Below are 10066 nucleotides of genomic sequence, written 5' to 3'. Positions count from 1 at the left end.
AGAAAGTTTTTTAGTCTATTACTCCATATGAAGCATGGCATGATAGAAAGCCCTCTATTGAGCACATGCGTGTTTTCGGTTGTTTGGCATATGCTTTGGTGCCACAAACACAGTGCAAAAAAATTGAATGATAAGGTTGTCAAATGTATTTTGTTGGTTATAGTGTTGAAAGCAAAGTTTACAGGTTGTATCATCCACAAACAAAGTGTATTCTTGATTCACGGGATGTTGTGTTTGTGGAAGATTCTGTTCAGTCCTTGTTGTCATGTACTAGAAATAGTAATGTAAGCTCACATGACATTTATGACACTTTGTTTCCTCTTTTCAATGGTGGAAGTTCGAATGTAAATTCCAATGAGGCAAATGTAGAGCCTATGGGGGTTTCTGAAAATGTTACAAATCAGCTTATTACTTATGCAAACATACATGATGTACTTGATGAGGAAAGGGTTGAAAATGAGCAGGCTAGAGGTATGCCAAAATGGCTGGTGCATACTTTGCGTGAAAGTAAATTGGATGCACCTTTGTCTAGTCGTACTCGTTCAGGTCCTTGCCATGCATCTTATGCATCAAATTGTTATGCTTTGGCTGTGTCTAGCTTACATGATGTTGATGAACCTCTATCTTTTGATGAAGCACAAAATTCAAAAAATTGGATGGGTGCCATGCAATTTGAATATGATGCACATATAGAAAATGACACATGGACTTTATGTGATTTGCCTTCTAACAAAAAGGCCATTGGTACGAAGTGGGTTTACAAGTTGAAACGCAAGCTGGATGGTGAGATTGATCGCTATAAGGCTCGACTTGTTGCAAAGGGTTATGCACAACAAAAAGGCATAGATTATGAAGAGACTTTTTCTCCCACTTGTCGTATGACTACTGTGTGTTTTCTAGGTACATCAATCATACATTGCTATTGCTTTCTAGAATGGTGACATAATTGAGGAAGTTTATGTAACACAGCCTCGCGGTTTTGTCAAGAAAGGACAAGAGGATAAGGTGTGCAAATGTTATGGGTTGACGCGATCTCCTCGTGCTTGGTATGAGAAGGCTGACACTCATTTGGTCAAATGAGGCTTTCGTACAGTCCAACAGAAAGCACATTGTATGTAAAGTGTGAGGGTGATGTACTTCTCATTGTGGTTCTTTATGTGGATGATTTGCTGACCACTGGACCAAATGAGAGACATATTGCTAAATTTAAGGCTGATTTCAATGCTTAGAGACATTGCTATGTAAGTTTGGACTTGAGGATTGCAAACCTATTGCCACTCCCATGGAAACAGGTTTGAAATTAAGTCTTCATGATGATAGTGATCCTGCAGATGTCACTCTTTACCAAACTGATGTTGGATGCCTCATGTATGTATGCAACACGAGGCTGGATATTCACTTTGCATTCTCACAAGTCAGCAGATTTATGCATAGCCCAGGGTCTAAGAATTGGCAGGCTGTCAAGAGGATTTCTTGCTACTTGAGTGGCACTTTACATCTTGGCTTATTTTATCCCAAAGGGGGATCTCGCACGCGCACTTCAACTGGTATTAGAGCTCAGGGATTGGGAGCACCATTGGAGCTCATCTGGAAAGCAGGCAGAGAAGCAACAAAAACTGCAGCACGTTTTTGCAGATCTGTTTTGACCTATCAAAACGTCTTCATTCAAGTCGATTCCCACCAATTTTAACAGGTTTTTCATCCTGTTCAACTTTGCATAAGAAAGTTTTATCAAAATCTTCACCAATTTTGAGATACATCACTCAGACTGTCTGTAGGTCGTGAAGTACAAGCTGAAAATTTTTACAGCTCTGTTTTGACCTGTTAAAACAACTTATTTCATGTCCATTCTTGCAATTCTCGACCGTTTTTGCGTGGTCTACAACTTTGCAGAAGGAAGTTTCTGCAAATTTTGCACGGTTTGAGAGAAATTCAGTTCAGACAGCAGGGTGGTCTACCTCCATTGGTTCTTCTGCGTACAGGTTTTTGTTGTAGACTCTTTCTGCAATCTCGATCACATGCATATTTGATGTAAGATCTTGAGGGTGTGCTAAATCAAACAAACCGATGCAGCGGTTACAGAAAAGGGTTTCTGTGGTTGATGTAAGATCTTATGCGGTTTATGTATTGTGATGGAAATATGCAAAGCCTATTGTTAAGGGTCGTGGTAAGGTTTTATTGAGTTGGGGGATTCTCAAATGTGGAGATCCTTCTGGTGATACAGGTTTTGGATCGAGCCCCCGACATCCCCATAGTTCTGGCATCGACATAGGATGTATGTTTATGCGGTTAGTGCAGTATTGGTATGCATTTGCTGACCCGCCATTGTTGGCATTGCTATCATCTTTATGTGTATGCATTTGACAGTGTTCAGTTGGTCATACAACTCTTCTAGAGTTGGAGACACTGACAATGATAGTTCTTTGAGATTCTATCTTGCCAGTTTAGCCATTTTGATCAGCGTTTTAGTTCTTGTACACATTTGTTTTGGGTTCAGAAGTCAGTTTTGTAGGGGAGACTCTGCCAAAACATTTCAGGTTTTCTATCATCTTCTTTAGTGCAACAGATCTATCATTTTTTATTCCTTATCGAGTGATGGCTTCATCATTGGAGAACTCTTTGTTCAACATCGAGAAGTTAGATGGCACTAAATTCCATTTTGGAAGGAACAAATTTACAATGTCTTAGTACAGAAGAAGCAGATTCGGCCAATAAAGATGAAGGGGATAAAGCCTGAGGATATGGATGAGTATGATTGGCAGGAGTTGGATGAGCTTGCCAGGTCCACCATCATGTTGACTTTGTCAAAGAATGTGTACTTCAATGTGAACATGGAAAAGACTAGCTATGAGCTGTGGAAGAAGTTATGTGACCTGTATGAGAAGCAAAGTGAAGCATCACAAGTTTATTGGCTGAAAAAGTTAGTTAATTTGAAGATGGATGAGGGCACATGTGCAACCATCTCAATGAGTTCAACACAATTTTCAGTCAGCTTTCTGTGCATTTTACAATTCGGTCAAAGCAATGTTCTTGCTAGTTACATTGCCAAAAAGTTGGGATACTTTTCGTACAACCATAAGTAACTCAGCACCTCCTGGTGGTTTAACATGTGCTGATGTTGAGGGCAGCTTGCTTACTGAAGAGGTTAGCAGGAAGAATCTTGATACTTCTCGTGGTACTAGCAACGCTCCCGTTGTTTGTGGTTGATCCACAAGAAAAGGGCAAGCAAAATCAGAGAGGAAAATCTCGTAGAAAATCACGTGGTCGAAAAGACAATGAGTGCTATCATTGTCACAAAAAGGGTCACATGAAGAAAGACTATCGAAAGTGGAAACAAGAGAAAGGTAAATACAAGAAGCAGGAAGAAGGCAAGAGTAAGGAGAGCAGTATAAAGATTGAAGAGATCAACAATGTTTTCGTTGAAGATTCTAATGGAGACATTTATCTCATATCTGCCATGGATTCAGCATTTTTGGTTGCCATTGATGACTATGCTTTAAAGGATTGGGTTATTGACTCAGGTGCATCGTTTCATGTGACTACTCACAGAGAGTGGTTCAGTACATATGATGTAGCCCGTAAAGGTCGTGTTTGTCTTGGCAATGATTTTGCTTGCGACATAGTCGGTGTCGGTGATGTGCAACTGGAATTTCAGAATGGTTCTTCATTCATGCTTAAGAATGTGAGACATGTGCCGAAGCTTACCAAAAGCTTGATTAGTTTAGGACAATTGGATGATGTAGGATATTACTGCACATTTGGTGATAGTTCGTGGAAGATCACCAAAGGTTCTTTAGTGGTAGCACATGGTTCAAAGTCTGGGACTTTGTATATGCTACATGTATCCAATGTTAAAAACCATGTAATTTGTGTAACCGAGCAGTCAAGTGTTTCTTTGTGGCATCGCCGATTAGGACATATGTCTCAAAAGGGAATGAAAATCTTGTCTCGTTTTGGTTATGTTCCTAGCTTCAATTTCTCAGACTTTTCAGTTTGTGAGCATTGTCTTTATGGTAAACAAACACAGTCACCACACAAAAGGGGAAGCACTCGAAAAAGTAAGCCATTAGAATTAGTGCATAGTGATGTGTGTGAACCTATGCCTAACGTATCCATGGGACCTTCATTGTACTTTGTCACATTCATTCATGACTTCTCAAGGAAAGTGTGGGCATGAGGAGAATAAATCTTCGGATGGTGTGCTACGGATTCCTGCAGATTGTGCAGCCTGGAAACATATAGATGGAACATGGACGGATTTTGCCAGGGAAGCTCAAAATTTGCGCTTAGGACTGGCTATGGATGGCGTAAATCCATTTGGTCAAAGATCAACATCTTACAGTGTATGGCCCGTTGTCATCGTCAACTACAAAATTCCCCCGTGGTTGACTACGAAGAAGGGGCACCTATGGCTAAACTTGATTGTGCCGGGGCGATATAAAGTGAAGAATATGGATGTGTATCTTCGTCCACTATTGGAAGAGCTACAACAATTGTGGATTGGCATAGAGGTGGTGGATATGAGCCGACACACAGGTCGACGGAATGCTTTGATCAGAGGCATTCTAATGTGGACCATGCATGACTATCCTGGACTAACAGAATGCTCAGGTGATCTATTTACACTCCTCACTCAGAAACTGTAAATCTTGCTTTTTCTTAAGTTGATCTATTATCATGTGTATACATGCAGGGCTTCAAACAAGCGGATACAGAGCATGTGTCACATGTGGACCTAGACTGAATGCACGTAGGGCGCCCTCACTGAAGAAGCAAATCTACGAAGGTCATCAAGCGTATCTTCCAGAGAATCATGTGTTACGCAACGGCTTTTTGGGAAGAGAGCCACTGAGGATGTCTGCACAAGCATGGTTAGAGCAGAAGGAGATGTGTGATGACGGATTGCTCCGAGGGATGAAGAGACTATCTCTATGGTACGAGTTACCATACTGGCCCCGACTCATGATCAATCACTTGCTCGATCCAATGCACACATTCAAGAATGTGGGTAATCTACTATGGGACCATCTGACCGGCAAGAAAGATACTTTGGGAGCCAGAGTTGACCTTAGAAATGTGGATCGTATGGAGCAATATTGGCCGCAAACAGCGTCCGATGGATCGATAAAACTCCCTAAAGCACCATGGATTTTCACAGGAGCCCAAGAACGCAAAGTAAAAGAGACCATTCGATCTTTGCGGACCCCCACTGGCGTAATGCACTCGCTCCGAACGTGTTTTACTAAAGAAGGAAAGCTTACCGGTTTGAAGTCACACGACTGGCATAAAATGTGTCAGGTATGTTCATAGTGGAGTATATCATAGTGAGAATTGTGTAACAAATTTGTGTGTGGACGTACTTTAATATCATTGCTACACGTGTTTTGCAGTTTATTTTACCGGTTTCCATTGAGGGATGTCTGTCTCTTGACGTCCGTAACACAATCTACAAACTTGCGAAGTTGGTACAATGGATCTCACAAAAGGAGATCAACGTGGACTACATACCATTCACCAAACTTAACGCTGCGGAGGTTGTGTGTATGTTTGAGAAACATTTTCCTACTACCATGCTAATCATTCAGGTGCATCTTCTTGTTCACATAGTTGATGAGGTGGAAATAGCCGGCACAATACATTCCAGATGGATGTTCTTTTTATAATGTTTCATGAAAATGCTCAAGGGATATGTGCGTCAGAAGGCACGTCCGGAGGGTAGCATGGCAGAAGGTTGGATGGTATCAGAGTCCCTAATGTACATTGGAGAGTTGTTAGACGGAGTTGATAAAGCCCGGGACACGCTATGGCGAACCATAGATGATGAGCGCATATCTGGAATTGTCATGTGCAATCTCGGTGTTGAGAAGAAGATGACGAAAGATCTAGAGGCTAAAATCAACCGATTTTGCATGCTTCACAATCTAGTCATGCAGAAGTGGATCTCACAATATGAGGATGCAAAGCAAGAGCGACAAAGGGCAAGAATCGAGTGGAGACGGGGAAGACGACCACCGATGCACTATCCGACGGGTCTGGAGAGCCTACCAACATTCATGAGCTTAAGATGGTTGCACAAGCAACTGAAGGGCGCACAATAGTGCGGTGAAGAAGTGACTGAGGAAGAGTGGGAGTACTCTAGGGGTTGCGCGACCAAAGGTAAGTTTGCAATGTACGACTAGTAACTTTCTAGATGTTTGAACGGCCACTCATAATCTTTGTTGGTTGTAGTATAAGTCATACACAGGAGCATGGTGTAAAGGTCGACATTTTAGGGGGAACGGATCGACAAAAAACGTTTTACTCAAGATTGTGGAATCATGGCAAAATTTGAACAGTCTAGTCGACCACGGTCCTCTGATGCAGATCCTGTGGTGGCGAAACTCACTTACTTCGGCACGCTACAAGAGATTTTGATGATCGATTATAGAGGATTTTTTGTCGACTTGTTCGACGTGCAATGGTTTAAGATAATCATGGAGAGTCGCAACGCTACTGTGCGTAGAGGAGAGTCTGGTTTTCTTGAGGTGGATTCAACTAAGAAATGGACTGACCTAAGAGACACTTTCGTACTACCCGAGCTACCATGTGCCAATCACAGCGGCATCAATGGAGGAGATCGGAGAAGATGCCCAGTCAGAAGCCGTGGAGGTGGTGCCAGACGAACATGAAGCTGCTACTCTCTATGGGGTGCATGCAGAGGATCTACAAAATGAAAGAGAGGACATCTGTTTAAACGGAGAGCTCTATATAGATATAGGAAGTTATGCTGAGCTATGCGAGGATGAGAGAGAGATCTTTTAAAGCCATAAATATTGTATTTGAACAAGTGTGCTCCGTTTTGTAAATTCAGAGTTATGCACTTGCCTCTTTCATCACTCAAGTTGAATAGAAGAAGAACGCTTTTTGTTGCTGCTAGCCTTTGAACATTCCAAAGCTACAAGCATTGGAGTGTTATTGTACGATTCTCCGGCTCTTTAAGTATTTGCGTCATTGTGTCATTGCGTCATTGTAATTAATGGTCTTTGCGTCCACTCCAGGTACGTATGCTCTAGGTATGTTCTCATTAGCAGAGACGACGAGCACCTCCTCCTTCTCCTCTCTCTCTCTCTCTCTCTCTCTCTCTCTCTCTCTCTCTCTCTCTCTCTCTCTACTTGTCCATGTTTTCTACTTCATTCATTCAATATTAAGTTTAAATGTTCGTGTGTTTAATGCAGGTATGGATGATGATGGGTTTCTTTCTTCTTTGTCACCCCAGCAGAGACAGTGGTACGTGGAGCTTCATCGCTCAGGCTCACCATTGCGCGTTCCTACTCCATCCGCATATCCCTCTGTTTCGGAGTCCTCAGCGCACTCCGAAGCTTCGATGTCGACGAGATGATATTCACACTCGTCTAGGCATCGGCGCTCTAGTGGTGGTGGCGTGGTGGCGGTGGCGGTGGTGGTTGTTGTGGGGGTGGCGCCACCGATGCTTCGACACCGCCTCGTGTTCGACGAGGCTCTTTACCCTCCCCTTCTTTGCCCGTCCCGACACCAGCCACCGCATCGCCATCGACACCAGGTTTTGCGCGGCTGAGTGCCGTTCCCCACAGCTACACACCACTAGCTACTCCTCCAGGAGTCACTCCAGTGGACACTCCTCGCTTCGGGGCTCAGACTCTAGTGGAGACACCTGGCGTCCATACCCCCGTTAACATGCCGCTAGAGACCCCTGTCGAGACACCCAGGTTCACGCGTCAGCGGCGAGAGGGCTTGCCTTACTCCATCGACTTCAGCGGCGGCATCATCTTGGATGATGACTGCAAGAAGGTGATTTCGCGCATGCGTGGTCTTTGCTCTCAGGTGTTTAGACACTACATACCAGACACCTGGAGTGAAGTAGCGAATGAATTAAAAGACAGAGTCATCAGCATGCTTCATGACGAGTTTCCCGTTCCAACACAGGATGATCGCTTCAATGAAGATGTGATGAAGGTTCGAATGCGCGAATACTGCAAGCATAAGCGTTTCGAAGTGCAAAAAGAAATCAAGCATGGATGGAACAGACCAGATTGGCTGGCCAAAGAAGATTGGAAGCATGCGAAGAAAGAAGCGTTCGAGAATCCCGACAAGTGGAAGCAACAAAAGGAGGCATCCAGAGCGCGACCACTTGGGGAGCGGCGGGTGGGCATCATTTGAGATCGATTTTGTAAGTGTTTTCGCATCTATGTTCGATAGTTTACGGTTTATGGGATTTGAAATTCTAACATAATGGATTCTTTGTATGTTTTGATAGTGGTCGTTTACAGGAGGGGGATATTTTTGGGCGAGCAGTTTCCGGCGAGCGCTTTTTAGGAATCAGGTGAGCAGATTCCTAAAAAGATTCTCCCTTCCTCTTTGTGGACTATCTCTCTCTCTCTCTCAAAGAGAGAGAGAGAGAGAGAGAGAGAGAGAGAGAGAGAGAGAGAGAGAGAGAGAGAGAGAGAGAGAGAGAGAGAGAGAGAACTATAGGTATGGAAGCTAGACAAATTGTTTCAAAAACAATATAGACAGGGGTACTTAAAACAACAACTCCCATTAATAATAAAAAAGTTACATTTTATTAAACTTGCATTACATAAACAAGAAGTGTTCATCTGTTGGAAGGCCCGGTTTTAGTAGTTGATGTGCTACCTTCGATTGGCATATTAAGATTCACCACGTTGCTTAGCTGCTACCTCATTTCCTCCTCATCCTCCTCTGTGATGAGCCCAATTTTCTTCCAGCAAGAGAAAGCTAGTTGTCCCGTCTCGTTCAAATTGATTAAGCTCCGCATATTGAGTTCCTTGCGGCATTGATAGAGGCGATACACGTTGATGGTTGACTTGAGAGCCTGACAAAACTAGTTGGCTCCATACAATGCCTCTCCATTTGGAATGGCTTCCATGGCATCCCAGGCAGACTTTATTTTACTCGCAAGATCGTCGCACATAGTGAAAGAAGGAGAGGTGTGCTAGGAAGCTAGTGGACGCTTTCACAAAAAATAACTCAAGTTATGGCAATTTATAGCCACTGTGGTAATATTATATTATTTTATACGCGATTTGACACATAAACAACCAGTACTCAAATATGAAAAAAAGTTGCAAATGAATGTATTCCAATGTGACCATCCTAAGATAAAATTAGAAAGTAGTACAATTTTTTAGGTAAAGCATACTAAGAAGAAGTGAGCATTGTCAAATGCTATGCATCCATGCCTGGATAAGTCCGGCTTCGACTTAGTGCCTTGAAGATATCAACATCTGCCAGGATTGGTTGATGGATAAACATGTTCTCATTTTGGCTTAGCCCTAGCACACGCAGATAAATAAAATATAAATGTTTACATGCAAGATATGGTTATTGCTTTGACACCCGTTCCATGAAGTCTGGGCATGTGCACGATGGCTGGTTGCTAATACAAACTTTGTACATCCCGACATGACCATCTTCACTGTTCGTCTCTAGTTTGAAGACCTCACTAACACCATCTGCTGCACATATCTCTTCTACGACCTTCACTCTCAGGGCTAGTGCTAGACTGATCTTGCGAGCAGCATCCTCAGAAATGGAAGTCCGATACCGTACACGTAGACCATCTTGCACTGTGGATCTTGCACTGCCTTCAGTAGTGGATGCATCTTTTGACTTGAAAGGAGAGTTTGTCATATTTTGTTCTTGAGCAACTGGCGTTACATTACATACTCCTTCTTTGCTTAGCTCCACTTGATACCCCCCTTCATGCAATATTTGCACCTCATCCTCCGATAGGTTGGTGCCCACATGCACGGGCCAAGTGTGTGGTGGATGAAGAGGCTGCGGCTCAATGTTCTGGTCTACTATATGACAATGCAAGACATGATCCGGACAAAACCAAAACCATTGACGCACCACACCATTTGGATGTTTTCGATATCCTTCAAACGATGGGGCTGGTATACCAAGGCTAGAACCTGCTATACTGCATCCACACCTGCGTCCGCCTCTTGGTGTGCCGCTACATGTGACCCTACTACCTTGTGGAGTTCGACGTATGGCCCACATTGCCTCATTGACCTTGCGCTCAACT

Source organism: Adiantum capillus-veneris, chromosome 16, assembly GCF_014529385.1.
Source record: "Adiantum capillus-veneris isolate H3 chromosome 16, ASM1452938v2, whole genome shotgun sequence".
Classification (NCBI taxonomy): Eukaryota; Viridiplantae; Streptophyta; class Polypodiopsida; order Polypodiales; family Pteridaceae; genus Adiantum; species Adiantum capillus-veneris.
The sequence above is the reverse complement of the archived record's forward strand: the minus strand, read 5'-3'. Positions refer to the sequence as shown.